Source organism: Trachinotus anak, unplaced genomic scaffold (genome assembly GCF_046630095.1).
Source record: "Trachinotus anak isolate AG129_WGS33_773 ecotype Australia unplaced genomic scaffold, CSIRO_AGI_Tana_v1 ptg000001l, whole genome shotgun sequence".
NCBI lineage: Eukaryota > Metazoa > Chordata > Actinopteri > Carangiformes > Carangidae > Trachinotus > Trachinotus anak.
This window is the reverse complement of record NW_027273852.1, coordinates 23,690,130-23,707,071: the sequence shown is the minus strand read 5'-3', so window position 1 is coordinate 23,707,071 and position 16,942 is coordinate 23,690,130. Positions and strand designations below refer to the sequence as shown.

General features: G+C 48.1%; 1 long non-coding RNA gene across 1 annotated transcript; it reads right to left on the bottom strand.

The window, feature by feature from the left end:
* Window positions 1–3,715: 3,715 nt before the first annotated feature.
* On the bottom strand, window positions 3,716–5,109 carry LOC139606708 (uncharacterized). The gene is made up of 3 exons (XR_011684743.1): window positions 4,864–5,109; window positions 4,706–4,782; window positions 3,716–4,624 (listed from the first exon to the last, which is right to left on the bottom strand). It is a non-coding gene; the product is annotated as an uncharacterized lncRNA (long non-coding RNA).
* Window positions 5,110–16,942: the final 11,833 nt, after the last annotated feature.

Below are 16,942 nucleotides of genomic sequence, written 5' to 3'. Positions count from 1 at the left end.
TATGAGGAATGTGCTCAATAAAAAGGATAGAGATAGTTCTGGACTGTGTTTAACAAACACTTCAAATTTTCATGTTCTTTTTATAAAGTCTTTTCCTTCATTGAAATTGGCTCCAGCTTTTTATCTCAAGCAATAAGTGTTGAGTTATTATAAGGTGCCCTGGAGCCTTCTAACATTAATTAACATGATTTAAGACTGAAACTAAATTGGTGTGCTCCAGAAATTAATCACTGTCGACAAATGTGTCTTTATGAAACTATAAAAGAGCAGCTGGTTTTACTTCATTTTCTTCTATTATAGTCATTTACAATAAAGACCTTTTCAGTTGAGATTGACTGATGTCTTTTCCATTACAACTATCACTGTCTGCTTCAGGACAGAATGGAGGTCTGAGTACTCTCAGACAACGGTGGCTACAAAAGGCTCACACAGTGGCTGGTTCACAGTGAAGGCCTCAGTCATCAGAGAGCAGTGCTGTGGATGTAACTGATAACAGCTACATGCTTTCAGCTGGGGATTTCAGCTGGGGATTCCAGCTTTTGTTTTCAAAATAGTTCAGTCGAGCAGCTTTTTAAATTGAAATTTTCCGCCTAAGACTCCCTCACCGCTCGTCTCCATTTTCAGTTCATCTCTGGCTCCAGGGATGAGCCCCGCGGCTTCTGTGTCAGAGGTCAGCGCCCACAAAGGAAGTAAACAAAACTGCAGCGGCATTAATTGCGTTAATTTATTTTAACGCGTTAAGTATTTTTGAAATTAATCGCAATGATTGACGCATTAATTTTGACAGCCCTAATATACATATAACTAAAGGCCATAAAACCTTAGGGGATGGAGCCTTGGGTTTAGTTTTAGTAAGATCTGGGCTAGGCAGATAGTGGGGTTCAGTCTGTCCTCGTGTGCATCTAGGGAGGGCTATCGCTCTGCATTCTGCTGGATCCAGCTCATGAGCTAATATGGCTTCTGTTTTGGAGTTTTTTGACGCGCTTTCGGAGGTGTCTTTTGGTGGCTGTACCAAGGGTCAGCTACTACGAATAGCCGAGCGCTATGGGATTACTGTTGCAGATAAGTAATGTAAGGGTTAAGATTAATTATTAATATTATAACCCTAACCCTATCCACTTTAGTGGAGAGGGGTATTTTGGGGGAAGGAGAGCCTCTTTTGGATGTAGCAGAGCCAGCGGTGCGGTATAAATTGAGTTTGATCAGGGATGGGAAGCTTTCATCCAATGTTTCAGTGGTTTGTGAAGCTGAGCAGTATTCCTTTGATGTGGGTACTAATCTACATTTAATGAACGTTATCTTTACTCTTTATCGTTACTTTGTTTGAACGCATCGCAGATGCAAAAGATTGGTCGGACATAGACAGAACTTTAATGCGTAGGAGTTGGTCTCTGACGCGAACCGCCAAAAGTAAGTGCTGGGAGAAAGGTTATAAGCAGACGAATGTGGAATTTGCTTGTGATTTACTGTCCCATTTGAACCACTGGTGTTCCACTGCTAATGTGGTGTTTACTTTTTACTTTATTTTGTTTTTTATGTATGTTCTTTGTAACTCAGTTTTGAAAAGTGCTATATAAATAAAATAAAGTTATTATTTTATTTTCATTGCAGGTTTATCTTAGTGAGGCCCCTATCATCTGCATATAAATATCCGCTGACCCTGTGTTCGCTGTCACAGATGAAAATGAAAAAACTGCATCAATCAGAGCTCAGCTTTGTGAAGGGAAGAGACAAGAGACAAGATGAGGAGACAGAGAGAATGACAGAGAGAAGTTGATGAAGATGAGTGAGGAAGAGCAGGTACACAGAAAAAAACAAAGTAATGAAATATCTTAAATCAAGAGAGAACATGCTTTTAGTCTGACTAATTTTTTTTTCTTTTTTTGCCAGGCAGTGGGATAAGTGGCAATAAAACTTTCAATCTGTTAAGTAGATAAACGAGACTAGTCCTAAACAGTTTTTGCAGTTTACTAATTATACTTCATTTTTTTCTGCATGATAGCTGTTGATTTTGTAGTATTTACTATCAGTGCAGCAGTAACTGTTCTGTCTGGTTCTTGTTTTAACCAGCTGATTGTACAAAAAAATCACATACAAAAATTTCTGTTTTATGTGTCATAATGTCGTGTCACTCAGTGACCAGTAGAAATGAGTTGAGGGTCTTAGCTCTGAGGTTTGTTCTGTCTGTATGTTTTTTGACCTGTTAAGTTATTTGTTTTGCTTTACTGAATTTATAAAACTGTTTTGTGGGCTTTTTTTTATTCATAGTTACAGTGAGGGAGAGAGACAGGAAAGTTGGGCAGAGAGAGAGAGGATGACATGCAGCAAAGGGACACAGGTCAGATCCGAACCTGGGCCGCTGTGGTTAGGACTAAGCTCTGCCAGGTGAGCCACAGAGGTGCCCCCTTACTGCTTGTTTTACTGCATCTTTTTGTGAATGTGATTATTGATTTCTCAGAAAATCCTTTGTCAGATTCGAGTTTGCATGGCTGAGGGTCAGGCTCATATATCAACTATGGTGCTGCTCCACAATTAAAATATTCTGGGCTGAAGTGATTATGTCCAAATGTATTCCACTGTACATAGTCCATTATTCGTGATGTAATGACTCTCAGTAATGACGACCATACTCATCCACTGGAAACTGAAGAACTGGCTTAAACACTATCTGGGACCGATATCTACAGAGCAAAGAGCAGCAGCTCTTCAGGAGTGAAAAAGTTGCTCTCACAGAAACTTGAACACATCATCCCTGAATACAGCTTGTGCTATTTAGAGTTCTTTTTTTCAACAGCTTGTGATGTTGTATTGTACGGTAGCCAAGATCGTACTTTCTTAATTTTGTTATCTCAAAATCATAAGAATCTTAAAATATTAAAGCTTGCTCAGTGATTAAAAACTGTCACAGCCCCGCTGTGACCCCAGCTCCTCTCTAGTTGCTCCCTGTGTCTTTTTGTCTCTGTCTCTGTCTCACTCACTCACAGTGTTCTTTAATTTGATATCATGCAATATTCATGATCATGGCAGTCATGATCATTACCCCACACCCCATTTTAAAAATTTAGCACAGGAATATTTACTTAAAGTGCATTTTAACTGGCTCACTGTATCTAACCTGACTAAAAACTATGTACACTACTGAGAAATAATTTGACTGCTGCCATAAGTTTTCCCATGGATCTCTGGTGAGAGATGCCTCTACCTGTCTTTCCCACTGTGATCTAAAATTTATACAATTAGTTAAAATGTATGGCAAGAGCTCGTCTCTGTCTCCTCATTTAGTTATTGCCACCTCTGATACCAAATATGACAATGAACAATAAAAAGCTGGGAGAGCTTGTCCTGCAGCAGAACCGGGATGATTGTGTTGAAGGCAGAGCTGAAGTCCACAAACAGGATCCTGGCATAGGTCCCTGAGGAGTCCAGGTGCTGGAGGATGAAGTGGAGAGCCATGTTGACGGCGTCGTCTACAGACCTGTTGGCTCTGTAGGCGAACTGCAGGGGGGTCCAGGAGTGGGTCAGTGATGGATTTGAGGTGGGACAGGACAAGGCGCTCAAATGATTTCATGACCACAGAGGTCAGGGCAATGGGTTTGTAGTCATTTAGTCCTGTAGGCCTTGGTTTTTTGGGTACAGGGATGATGGTGGAGGATTTGAAGCAGGCTGGCACGTGGCAGGTCTCCAGTGAGGTGTTGAAGATGTCCATTGTGGCGAGTGGAGGGGTGGAAAAGGGTGTACCGACAACGCCACCTGGGGAATTTCGCCCCAGGAGATAGTTTATATGAGATGGTTAGATAGTTAAATTTACTATACACAGGTCCGTATACCACGGGCAGAGACGTATTTGGAAAAGTAGAAAAATTATTTATTTTACAACCAATTAAAATACCACTTGAACAGGACTGGCTCGTAATTACGTACTGGGGCCACAGAGCGGAATGAACAGGGCTGTGGAGGCTACGGCGGCCCAAAATCAAATCAAGGGGGAGGAATAACTAACCAAAAACACCCGTGACACTGCAACCACACACACCCACAAGGGGTTCGTGAAGAAAATACCACCATCAGGAATTGGGTCGCCGCCTGGCCCTCCGCACCTGTCCACAAAGACAAGAAAGCAAGTTATAAAACTGGCCTCCCAGTTAATATGGCCCTTGATTGCTACCTAACACTCTTACACACACACGCACACACAAACACACACGCACGCACACACACACGCACAATATACATTAACACAATATATATTAAAAACAACGAAACAAACCATCAAACAAAGGTAAATAATGTTCCTTAAACAACAAACAGTCAATGTTCAACAAATTAAACAAATGAATACAAAATAAATCTTTTCAAGGTTGATTAATGAACTAAACAGAATCCTTAAAGTAGCAATAGGCCCTGACACCAGCTCTGTGAAGAGCCTTAGTATGTTGCTTCCCCACAGCTCAGAAGAGCTGAGGAGTAAAAACGGCTTCAGTGAGCCAAAACAGTCAGGATGAACCAACGCAGCCAAAACAGTCAGGGTGAACCAAACGCAGCCAAAACAGCAGTGGGTCCAGGAAATGGTGGCTTTAATAGTTTCTGGGCCTCACCAGCAGGGCATTACAGAGCGCCGAGAGGTCTAGGACAACAGAGCAGGACAAAACAATCAGTCGGGAGCAGCATAACAGGCTGAAACGAGAGGCGGACAACGCCGACTTACCACGTGGAGACCGCGCCACAACGCCGACAGGCCCCCAGCAGGGCAGCTCAGCCCCATGACTCCAGCAGTCCGCCTCACTGCAGCAGAAACAGCCATATCACCAAACAGTCAACACGTGAGTGGGAGAGAAAGCAGCAGTGGGCGCCAATGCCCCTTACCCGTGCGCCGAAGGAGAGCGCGCGTCGTTCTGGCGACACGCCAAAGACGCACTGATGCTGGGCACGCTGCACTGCGCTGAAGGGCAGAGCGTGCGTTATTATGGCAAAACGCTGAAGACGCTCTGGTGCCAGCACGACACACGGCTTCACCACGCCACTCCAGGCCACAGCCACCACCACGGACGAGCGGAACAGGAAGAGAGAGAGCGCGCCAGGTGTACCCAGGCCCCAATATATAAAGGTGCGCTCCCCGCCCACAAATCAGTGCCACAGGGTGACACAGCGCCCCACTGTGAGGAGGAGTAAGCCGTGATCCGGCCACATCCATGAACACCGGAGACAGCTGATCAGCACAGTGCTTCAGGGATGATGGAGAGACAGAGTCAGGACCGGCTGCTTTGCGGAGGTTCTGCTTCTTAAAAAGCCTGTTGACATCTCTCTCCAGGATAGAGAGAGATGTTCCTTTGGTAGGGGAGGAGGAGGGGGGGTTCTGATGTGGCTAGTTGTGGAGGTGCCAAGGCCCCTGCTGAAGTGGGGGAGGAGAAGCTGGTGGTCTGGAGGTGGTGGCTGGACTCGCGGGGGTTGGTGTCAGGCGTGTCCCATTGTCTTTCAAAGCGGCAGTAGAACTCATTCAGATCGTTGGCCAGACGGAAGTTGTTAATGGAGTGGGGGGGTTCAGGTTTGTAGTTTGTGATCTTTCTGAGCCCTTTCCAGACAGAAGCAGAGTCGTTGGCTGAGAACTGGAGCTGAAGTTTCTCAGAGTACAGTCTTTTAGCTTCTCTCACCGCCTCGCTAAACCTGTACTTGGACTCTTTAAACCTGTCCCTGTCCCCACTCCTGAAAGCTTCCTCTGTTTGCCTCCTGAGCTGACTGAGCTGAGCTGTGAACCAGGGTTTGTCATTGTTATAACTCACCCTGGTGCATGATGGGATACAGCAGTCCTCACAGATGCTGATGTATGACGTCACAACCTCTGTGAACTCATCCAGACTGTTGGAAGTAGACCTGAACACTTCCCAGTGCAGTCCAAACATGCCGCAGATCCTCTATGGCTTCACTGCTCCACTGCTTCGATGTCTTCACAACAGGTTTACACAGTTTTAGTTTCTGCCTGTATGTGGGAATCAGGTGGACCATGACATGGTCAGAGTGGCCCAGGGCAGCCCGGGGGACGGCGTGATAAGCACCACTGATTGTGGTGTAACAGTGGTCCAGAGTGTTCCCCTCTCTGGTCGGGCAATTAACAAACTGTCTGTATTTGGGCAGTTCGTGGCTGAGGTTACCTTTGTTAAAGTCACCAAGGACAATAACTAAGGAGTCTGGGTTGGTCCGCTCCACACACAGTATCTGCTGTGGCCTGTGGTGGGATGGAAACACCGACCAGGATGAATGAGGTGAACTCACGGGGGGAGTAGAAGGGCCTGCAGTTTATGATGGAAGTTTCCAGGTCAGGAGAACAGTGCTGCAGGATCACTGTGACGTCTCTGCGCCAGCCACTGTTAGCATAAAAACAGATTCCTCCACCTTTCGTTTTGCCGGACAGCTCTGTGTCGCGATCCGCTCTGAAGAGTTGGAAGCCGGCCAGCTCCAGCGCAGAGTCCGGAATCGATCCACACAGCCACGTCTCCATGAAGCACAGAACGGAAGATGAAGAAAAGTCTCTGTTCTTCTGCACCAGTAGCTGAAGTTCATCCAGTTTGTTGGGCAGTGAACGCACGTTTGAGAGAAAGATACCTGGGAGTGGTGTGCGGAGTCCGCGCCGGCGGAGACGCACAAGCGCACCGGCACATTTTCCTCTCCTCCTTTCACTGCGAGAGTAACGGTCAGTGCACCTCTGACCAAAATGTCCAATAATTCCACAGGTGAGTCGAGAAAGGTGGAAAAAATACACTGGAGTTGTTTCTCTGGTGTTAATGAGCTCCAAGGTAGAAAACTGAATTTACAAGAAAATAAGGCAAAAGAGTGCGCACCAAAACACCGAGTCAGCCAGCGGCGCCATGGCAACAGAACCATATTGACAGTAAATGTGATTAATTACCGCTAGTCATGGGCTAGACCAGATCATGATAGACTATGTGATGGAGCTGATGATGTCTAAAATAATGAGATTGTAATAATTTCATCTCAATTTCAATGGGAACAAAAGTAACTGATTCCTTCCACTTGTGTTGTGGAGCTACTTCCACAGTGTCATTCTGTTATGAATCTAGACAGTGAAGATAAGAACGTCTGCATTTCCCATTTGGACACTTGCCTTGGATTACATAAAAAGGTTTATCATTTCCATCTGATCCAGATGAAAGCATGAGGGAAATGAATTGGCTTCTCGCTGCAAAGAAAAGCAGAGAGCAAGCAGAAAACCTGGCTATAACTTGAAAAGGCAATGAAACAAGAGACATTTGCTTTGGAAACGAGCTCTGTAATCCATGCAATTGAAATTAAATGGCTGACAATGACAGTTAACATGTTTGTCCGTGCAGCAGCTCATTGGATCTATTTGCGCAGCTCTGTGGAGAGGTCAAGACAAACACAGTGAGGGACAATTATTGAAGACCTTTGACGTTACCATGAAATCAACAGCATTTAAAATGTAATGCTTTATAACTGTGTGGAGAATGTGGCCTATACACAGTTCAGTCTAACATTGTCTTCTTTTCAGCTGTTTTAACCAGTGACTGCTGACCAGTGTATTCAGCTGCTGACACTGAGGCTGTTTTCCTGTGTCACGTCACCTTAGAGGACATCATAAAATGGACACTGAGCACAAAAACAAAGACAAATAACTGAGGCAATTGAGATTTTTGGAGGCTTTGGAGCCACATTCATACCATAATGGTTCAGACCCTTGCTCACTCTGCTCCTGCTGTTTTCAACAAGCTCTGAACACAACAGTGTGCATGTGGCCTTAGGGGACTGCTGCTAGTTTGAAGAAAACAGGTGACCTCCTTAGCACTAATCACCGGGCAGACACAGTTAATGGCTTGCTGATAAAGAAAGACGTATAAGTAGTGATATTTCCATCAGGAGTTGGCGCAGAGAAATCTACTGTAAGGCAGTTGCCTAATAGTGTCAGTAGATGGCGCTGGTACATTGTTTTTGCACTTAGGTGCTGCGCGATTGTTGCTGTTTGTACCCTACTGGGCACCGTGTTTTGTTTGCTTTGGCGCTGCGTGGCCGCCATTTAGGGTTTTCTCTTGTGCTCTGAGTTTGTAACTGAACCTGTTTTAAGAGGTTTAATACCTGTAGAGGTACAGCGCTTTATTTTGAATACTGTATGATCACTTTTGATGTTTTTACTGACGCACAGTTTCTGTTCATGGTTTGCAAGGGATGAAAAGCCGCCAACATCGATGGTCAATAAACCAGGCGCTCAGCCACGATCCTGACCACCCGTGCGTCCGACTCATCCCTCGCATCGCACCCAGCCCCAACATCATTAACACAACGCAGAGTCTCGGGTGTAGGGGGGGGCGTAGCACGCACACGGTCAGCTGGGTTACATCTTTGGTGCCGTGACCCGGATCGTGGTGCTCCGAGACAGACGAGGAAGTGAAGCTGTCGCCTCGCGGCAGCCCCTCAGCTGCGCCGCTGTATTGAACTGTTATTATTCGAGCGTATTCATCCCTTTCCAGTATATCCTTTGAAAGTTGAATTATACTGTGTAATTATTGAGGTGTGTTATTCATTTGAAGTCTCAAAAAAAAAAAAAAAAAAAAGACAAGACTTTAAAGGTACTTGAATGGTAAATGAATATATTGTGCGAAATATTTTTATGAGGGTAATTTGTGAATACTATTGAGCAAGTGTTTTTTTTTTTCTCTCATTCATATTCTCTGTGCTGAACATAGAGTTGTGCAATGATGTTCTGAGTTAACTTTCAATTTAATGTGAGTTTTTGTGGTACTAAGTGATAACTGTGCCATACTTTTTGTTTTGGTCATTACATTCAAACACAGTTATACTCACTCACAACTGAGCATATAACAAGTAATTCACAAACACACACATTCTACTTTGCTACTTAAAACTGAGAAAGAGAACATTAAAGATGATGAGTAACAACACGAGTTCTCCACTGAAGCGGGTCCCCTCTGCCGCCACACCAGGCCCCCCACCCACCACTCCCGGGCCTGCAACAAGCCACAGCTATGAGTCTCCAAGGGGGACACATACCCACCTCTCCAGTGAAGGAGCTGGGACCAGCAACCAACAGCCAGCTGTTAGGTCAAAGCTAACCACCCAGTTTCCCCTGTCCCCTAGCCACCAGCTGCAGTACCACACCCCAGTTCGGCAGTCCCCAAGCTCACAACTGGGAGCCCAGCTCACTCCACCACCCCCAGTGCTGTCACCCTACACTCCCTGTGCTGCTCCAGCTCAAGTGCCCACATTTTCAGCATCTGTAACCCCAAGTGCAACACCCCCAGTGTTCCAGCCAGCTGGGCAGACCACCATGGCCCCTGCCCTCCTGCCCCAAACCAGCGTGCAAAGTCCCACAACCACCCTTCCACCCCAAAGTCTCCCACGTCCCAGCTTCCCAGTCATGCAGCAGCCCACCATGAACCAGCAAGCTACCTCCCCTTACCCAACACAGGGTTATCAGCCCAGCTCCCAAGTCCCCACCAGCTATGCTGATCACTCACCAGCGCCCCAAGCCCTCATGTCAAGTCTTCTGACACCCCACACAATGAACAATATGAACCCCCCTACAGCCGAGCAGACCCCTCAAGAGACAGAGTATGGACAGATCCCCCAGTTGCACATGTCACAAGCCGCTGCCCCCCACCCTCATGTTCTACTGCACCCATCAGCTACCAGTGCATGGGACTCCACTGCAGCTGCCCCCACCTCTCTGAACAGTACTCATGCAGCTTTTGACTACACACCTTCTCCCCATGCCCAAGCCCCCGTACAGCTACAGCCCCCTGCTTCAGCCCCTCAAGTCAACATGTATCCCATGTATCCAGTCCCCCAGTCCACCCTCCTGCCTCCACCCCCCTTCCAGCACATGCACGCACCACTAAATGCCCCTGTAAGAGCCACAGCCAGTCCAAGCTTCCAACCGGCAGCCTACAGCGGTTTCCTGCAGACTCACCAGGTGAAGAACGTCCAAGTCTTCACTGGTAACGCTGACAGCAAGATGCTCATAGAGGACTGGATTCGTGACATGCAATATCTCCTTGAGGCAATAGAGCTCCCCCTTCACCTCCGGTTCTCCACGGTGGTACGTCATCTAAGTGGTGAGGCCAGAAAGCTGATCCTGAATCTTCCCCCTCATGACCAAACCCCTGAAAAGGCATTTGAAGAACTGAGGGCGGAGTATGGGGACACACAAGGCTCCCTGGACCCCCTTGCCGATTTCTATGAGCGTGGCCAGAGGCCAGGTGAGTCTGCCTGCTCTTATGCTATTGCACTGGAGGCAACACTGCGAGCTGTTGAAGAAACCCAAAGAGGTGGCAAGCCTTTCCCTGACCGTGACAGCAAACTCACCCGACAGTTTCTAAGAGGACTAAATAATGAGGAGGTGTACATGAGGATTGCTCCAATGAAACCTCGGCTTCTGAGCTTCCGGGAGCTGCAAGATGAGCTCAGAAACCTGGCAAAAGAAACAAAAAAGTTCCAGTCATCAAACAAGTCCCAGAGGACATACGCTCAGATCCAGGTTGCCTCAGAGTGTCACTCAAGTGTGAAGACAGAGAAATCTAAACAGACATCAGAGTGGTCAGAGTTAACAGAGCTGGTCAAGAAATTAGCCCTTTGCCAAGAGGAACAGATGGCCAGGCTGACTCACCTTGAAGCAAGAATCGCTGCCCCCTTCTCTGCCCCTGTCCCCCCACCAGGAGTCCGGCCGCCCCCCAGACCTGCAACCCAGGCTTCAACTGTCACATGCCACCGGTGCGGGAAAAAAGGACACATAGCTCGGGTTTGCAGAGCAGTGTTTCCAGATCCCAATCAGACATGGGCTCACCGACCTCAGCCTATGACTCCTGCCGAAGGGACCACACCTCACCCAGCTCAGCCTTTAAACGGCTTGAGCCCATAGTCGCTGGGGCAACTATGGGCAAGCAGCAAGACCCCCCACTGCAGGTGAACAAAACTGGTGATGGAGGAGAGGACACCCCCATAGTGGGCCCCAGAAATGAGGGAGAAGTGGAAGTCAATGGAATGAAGTGCAGGGCGCTCATTGATTCTGGCTCTCAAATAACCAGTATCACACACAGATACTGGTGCAACCACCCCATCCTTCAGAATCAAAAGCTCCAGCCCTCTAAGATTCCCATTGAAGGTGCAGCTGGCCAGAGTGTAACCTACCATGGTGTCCTGCGCATCAACGTAGCTGTGTTGGGAAAAGAGTTCAAGAACGTGCCAGCTTTTGTTGTGACTGACTCCGAGTATCGCTCCTCTGTCCCTCTGCTGGTGGGCACTAATGTCCTCCGTGCTGCCAGAAGCCATCTCCAAGCAATCTATGGCCAGCAGTTTCTCCACCAGGTCAAACAGAGCCATCCAGAATGGTACACTTCTCTGCTGGAGATTGGGAGCACTGAGCCTTGTGATGTGGATGATGTGGTGGGCCCTGCTGTGTACGCTGGCCGCAAAGTGCGCATTCCTGGAGGAAAAGAGATGGATCTCCTGTGTAGGATTAAGGCTGGCCCACAAAGAAAGACGTACACTGCCATGATTGAAGCCCACTCCCCCCTGCAGCTCCCCCAAGGCCTCATAGTCGCCAAAGTCCTTGCTGATGTAAAGAAAGGCCATGCCCCTGTGAGAGTAATGAACCTGTCCCAGCACACTATTACCATCAAGCCACACACACACCTGGCCAAAGTTTCCCTGGTGAGCAGTGTTGTGGACTTTTCAGAGGAAAAGCAGAGTCCATGTCACAAAGGTGGAGGCGAGGAGACATGTATGAGTCTGGACCAGGTCGTTGCATGTTGTGGGGTGGATTTGAGCGAAGCAGCAGTTGAGAATGAGCAGCAGCGCTCCCTCCTTAAAGATCTCGTGGAGAAGAATGTAAATGTGTTCTCCCAGCATCCTATGGATTATGGCCACACAAAGACAGTGCAACACGAGATCCCTCTGGTTGATTCTAGACCTTTTTGGCTCCCTTATCGCAAGATCCCCCCGTCACAGTGGCAAGATGTGAGAAAGTTGCTGATCGAGATGGAAGCAGCAGGAGTCATCAGGCCCAGTAAGAGTCCGTATGCTTCACCTGTAGTTGTTGTGACCAAGAAAGACGGCTCTTTAAGGTTGTGTATCGACTACCGCAAGCTAAACTCCTGCAGCACAAGAGACGCCTTCCCCCTGCCCAGAATAGAAGAGGCCCTGGAAGCGCTGGGGCAGGCAAAGTTCTTCTCCACACTGGACCTCACGTCAGGTTACTGGCAGGTGGAGGTGGCCGAGCATGACAAACACAAGACAGCATTCAGCACCCTGATGGGACTGTTTGAGGCCAACAGAATGCCTTTTGGACTGCAGAACGCCCCCTCCACCTTCCAAAGACTCATGACCTGCTGCTTCGGGGATCTGAACTTTACTCATCTCTTGATCTACCTTGATGACCTCATCATATTTTCCAAAACCTTTGATGAGCATCTGGAAAGACTGCAGCTGGTGTTTGATCGGCTTAAGGAGCACGGCTTGAAGTTGAAGCCTTCAAAATGTCAGCTGGTGAGACAGGAAGTGCAGTATCTGGGTCACTTGGTGTCTGCTGAGGGAGTCCGGACAGACCCAGAGAAGATCAGCAGGGTTAAGGACTGGGTGAGGCCCACAAACCGCAAGGAAGTGCTGCAATTCCTGGGGTTTGCGGGCTATTACCGGCGGTATGTGAGTGGATACTCTGCCCTGGCTGCTCCCTTATACCGCCTCACTGCTGGTGACCCCAGAAAGAAGAAGAGGGGCGGGGAGAAGGGCCTGACATCTGACCCACCTTTTTTGTGGACTGCTGATTGTGAGATGGCTTTTCAGTCCCTGAAAGAAAAGCTGACCACTGCTCCAGTGCTGGGCTATCCTGACTACAGCCTGCCATTTGTCCTCCAGACAGACGCCTCAGGAGAGGGGCTCGGTGCCGTCTTGGTTCAGGTCCAGGCTGGGGCAGAGAGGGTCATAGCCTTCGCCAGCAGAGGTTTGAGTCCGGCTGAGACGAGGTATCCGGCACACAAACTCGAGTTCCTCGCTTTAAAGTGGGCGGTGACGGACAAATTCTATGACCACCTCTATGGGCGAAGATTCTCTGTACTGACAGACAATAACCCTCTCAAGTATGTCATGTCTTCTGCAAAGCTGGACGCTACAGGCCAGCGGTGGGTGTCTCAGCTGGCTGCTTTTGATTTCGACGTCCAGTATAGGAGAGGCCAGTGCAATGCTAACGCGGATGCCCTCTCCCGTCTGTCCAACCAGGAGGTCACCGAGGTCCTGCAAACGTGCCCCCAGCAGGTGAGATCCAGTGAGCCCAGGCGTGGTGTGGGACAGCCCACACAGGACCCAGTAAGCCCCACAAGCCAGAGCACATCTGCCTCGAAGAAATCCCAGTCTGCCCCACCTAGACCCACTGAGCCCTACAGAGACGTGGGGATGGAGTCACTGCCGGCCATGACGAAGCAGGAGATCCGTGCAGGGCAAAAAGAAGATCCCATCATTGGCCTTGTCCTACACTATAAGAGTCTGAACCAGAAACCAAGCCGCAGTGAGAGGATCAGTGGTGGTGGGCAGGTGTGCCTTCTCTTAAAGGAGTGGAGGAGGTTAGTGATCAGAGATGGTATCATGTACCGCCGCATCCGAGACAGCCAAAGGGGAGTGGTGGAGCAGCTAGTACTCCCAGAGAAGCTGCGTGAATCAGTCAAGACAGCTCTCCACAATGACTCCGGGCACTTGGGTTTTGAGAGGACTGTGCAGATGATAAGAGAGAGATTCCATTGGCCCCAGATGTTCCAGGAGATAAAGGCTTGGTGCGAGCAGTGTGAGAGGTGCTGCCTCAGAAAGACCCCAACTGCAGGTGTAAAGGCTCCCCTGGTCAGCATTCACAGCAGTGCCCCCATGGAGCTCATTTGTGTGGACTTTCTGACTCTGGAGAGGTCTAAAGGTGGAATTGAAAATGTCCTCGTCGTCACTGACCACTTCTCACGCTACGCACAAGCATACCCCACTAAAGACCAAAAGGCCAACACTGTGGCCAGAGTGCTGTGGAGAAACTTCTTCTGTCGGTTTGGCTTCCCCGCAAAATTGCATGCAGACCAGGGGCGCAATTTTGAAAGTGCTGTTGTGAAAGAACTATGTAAGTGCACTGGCATCACTAAGACCCACACCACCCCCTACCACCCCCAGGGCAACGGGACCACTGAGAGGTTTAACCGCACCCTCATGAACATGCTCGGGACACTGGAACCTCACCTGAAGCCGCGGTGGCATGAACACGTGGATGCAATGACACACGCCTACAACTGCACACGACACGACTCTACTGGCTACACGCCGTATTACCTGATGTTTGGCAGGCATCCCAGGCTCCCTGTCGATCTCATCTTCAGGCTCCAGACCACTACTGAGCCATGTGAATACAGTGAGTATGTCCAGACTCTGCATGACTGTCTGTCGCAGGCCTACGCTCAGGCTAATCAGACCTCTCACCAAGCCAAGGGACAACAGAAGAAATACTACGATCAAAGAGCAAAGAGTCAAGTCTTCAACCCAGGTGACAGAGTTCTGGTGAAAGTGTGTCATGTGGAGGGGCGGCAGAAACTGGGAGACAAGTGGGAGCCTCGCCCATATGTCGTGGTGAAGAAGCAGCCCAGCACACCTGTGTATGTGGTGCGATCAGAAAATGGCAACACAGAGAGAGTGGTCCATCGCAATCTCCTTACACAGTGCATGTTTCTTCCTGTGGAGCAAGTGGGTGAGGAGACAAGAGGAGAGGTTGAGCCAGACACAGAAGAGGATCTGGGCATGGAGGATACAGAGGACGTGGAGGAGCAAGCCAGTGAGGTGACAATACAGGGAGATGAATCAGACAGAGTGGAGGACCAGGAGATGGATAACATGGAGGAAAATGTGGAGAAGTGTGTACCTGAGACAACACATGGACAGTGTGAACACACAGAACTGGAGGAAGTGGATACAGAAACAGGACAAGTGAGTGAAGGAGAGGAGGGACATGTAACAACCCGTGGCACCAGCCGGCCTCCCAGGCCCAGTGTTCCAAAGAGGAACCCGCCGAGAAATCGACGTCCCGCCATAAAGCTGTCCTGTGAGCTACGAGCCGTGGAGTCAGAGGAGGATCAGCAGAAGATAGAGAGAGGATGGAAGTTGTGGCAGAGGGCCAAAGCAAGAAGAAGAGCAGGACACATGTAGCTTGACACAACAAGAGCACCCACCTTAATAGGGGGTACAAGCACACATTTTCATCATAAATCATTACACACCACACTCATTCATTTGTCACATGTTTATTTTGGCAGCTCTCTTTGTTTATCTTGAGTAGATGGTCCTTGTTTAACTTAATTTGTGATGACGAGGACGCCATCAATTAAAGAAGGGGTGGATGTAAGGCAGTTGCCTAATAGTGTCAGTAGATGGCGCTGGTACATTGTTTTTGCACTTAGGTGCTGCGCGATTGTTGCTGTTTGTACCCTACTGGGCACCGTGTTTTGTTTGCTTTGGCGCTGTGTGGCCGCCATTTTGCCACAGTTTCTGTTCATGGTTTGCAAGGTAAGCAGCACGATAAGTGGCTCTTCACATTGTGGTCGAATATCTTTACCATAACAGTTGATATGCTATGTGACCTAAACAGTGTTTGTAATGAGATGTTTGTTTACTATTTCCATGAAGTTTTAGGATTTTGTAGCTCCGTTTTGTATGAGTGTGTTGGCTGTGTTTGCTACTAGCTTCGTGTGTTAGCCCCGTGGCTACTGTGAGCTATTTAGGGTTTTCTCTTGTGCTCTGAGTTTGTAACTGAACCTGTTTTAAGAGGTTTAATACCTGTAGATGTACAGCGCTTTATTTTGAATACTGTATGATCACTTTTGATGTTTTTACTGACGCACAGTTTCTGTTCATGGTTTGCAAGGGATGAAAAGCCGCCAACATCGATGGTCAATAAACCAGGCGCTCAGCCACGATCCTGACCACCCGTGCGTCCGACTCGTCCCTCGCATCGCACCCAGCCCCAACATCATTAACACAACGCAGAGTCTGGGGTGTAGGGGGGGGCGTAGCACACACACGGGCAGCTGGGTTACACTACCATAGAAAATACCTAAAAGGAGAGTGAACTGGACTTTGCAGTTGCAAGAAAAAATGCATAATGGACACTTGACTTAGGTGCACTCGTACATATTAATACAGTAGTTTGATGGCTCACAAACTGAAGTTCCATAGGAAAGGGCTGTTTAACGGTAGACGAAGTGGTGAAAATATCCTAAATAAAGCAAACACTTAAACTGATATTAGCTTTTTTCTGTGAGCATTTTTCAAGGTGGCTAAAACACATTTTTGCAACTGACCGCACCCACAGCAGCTCATCACTTACCTCCTGCAGCTTCTCTAAACAGGGAGCTGATCTGAGGTCCACACTACTACTTTTCAATTTTAAACGCATCTCTTTTGCTATGTTTTCGCCTCCCATCCAAACTACTCAGGAGTTTTTGAGCCTTGAATACAGATCATTTTGGAAACACTACTGGCCCCGCTTTAGTTGAAAACTCTGGGGTTGTGTTGTAGTCTGGATGGGCAAAAACAGAGACCTGAGGAAACGATGACGCAGACACACCAGCTCGTTCGCTGATTGGGTCTTCTCAGCCGCGACAACCAGCAGTGAAAACATTGATTACAAGTGTTACTGACCGTGTTGTCTTTGCTAGCAGCTGTTGTTCGGTGAAATCCTGCATGTTAACACTACAACTGCCTTTAGACACAGAGGTCCGCAAGGTTCTGTGCTTGGATCAGTTTATATATGTTTCCTTAAGGCAATATTATCAGGATCTGTCGATAAACCTTGATTTAACCCATTACTTGGCCAAACTTCAGCCTCAAAAAGGGTGAATTGCATATAAACGACCTGTAACTGCAACTGTTACTCTGTGAGGCACAA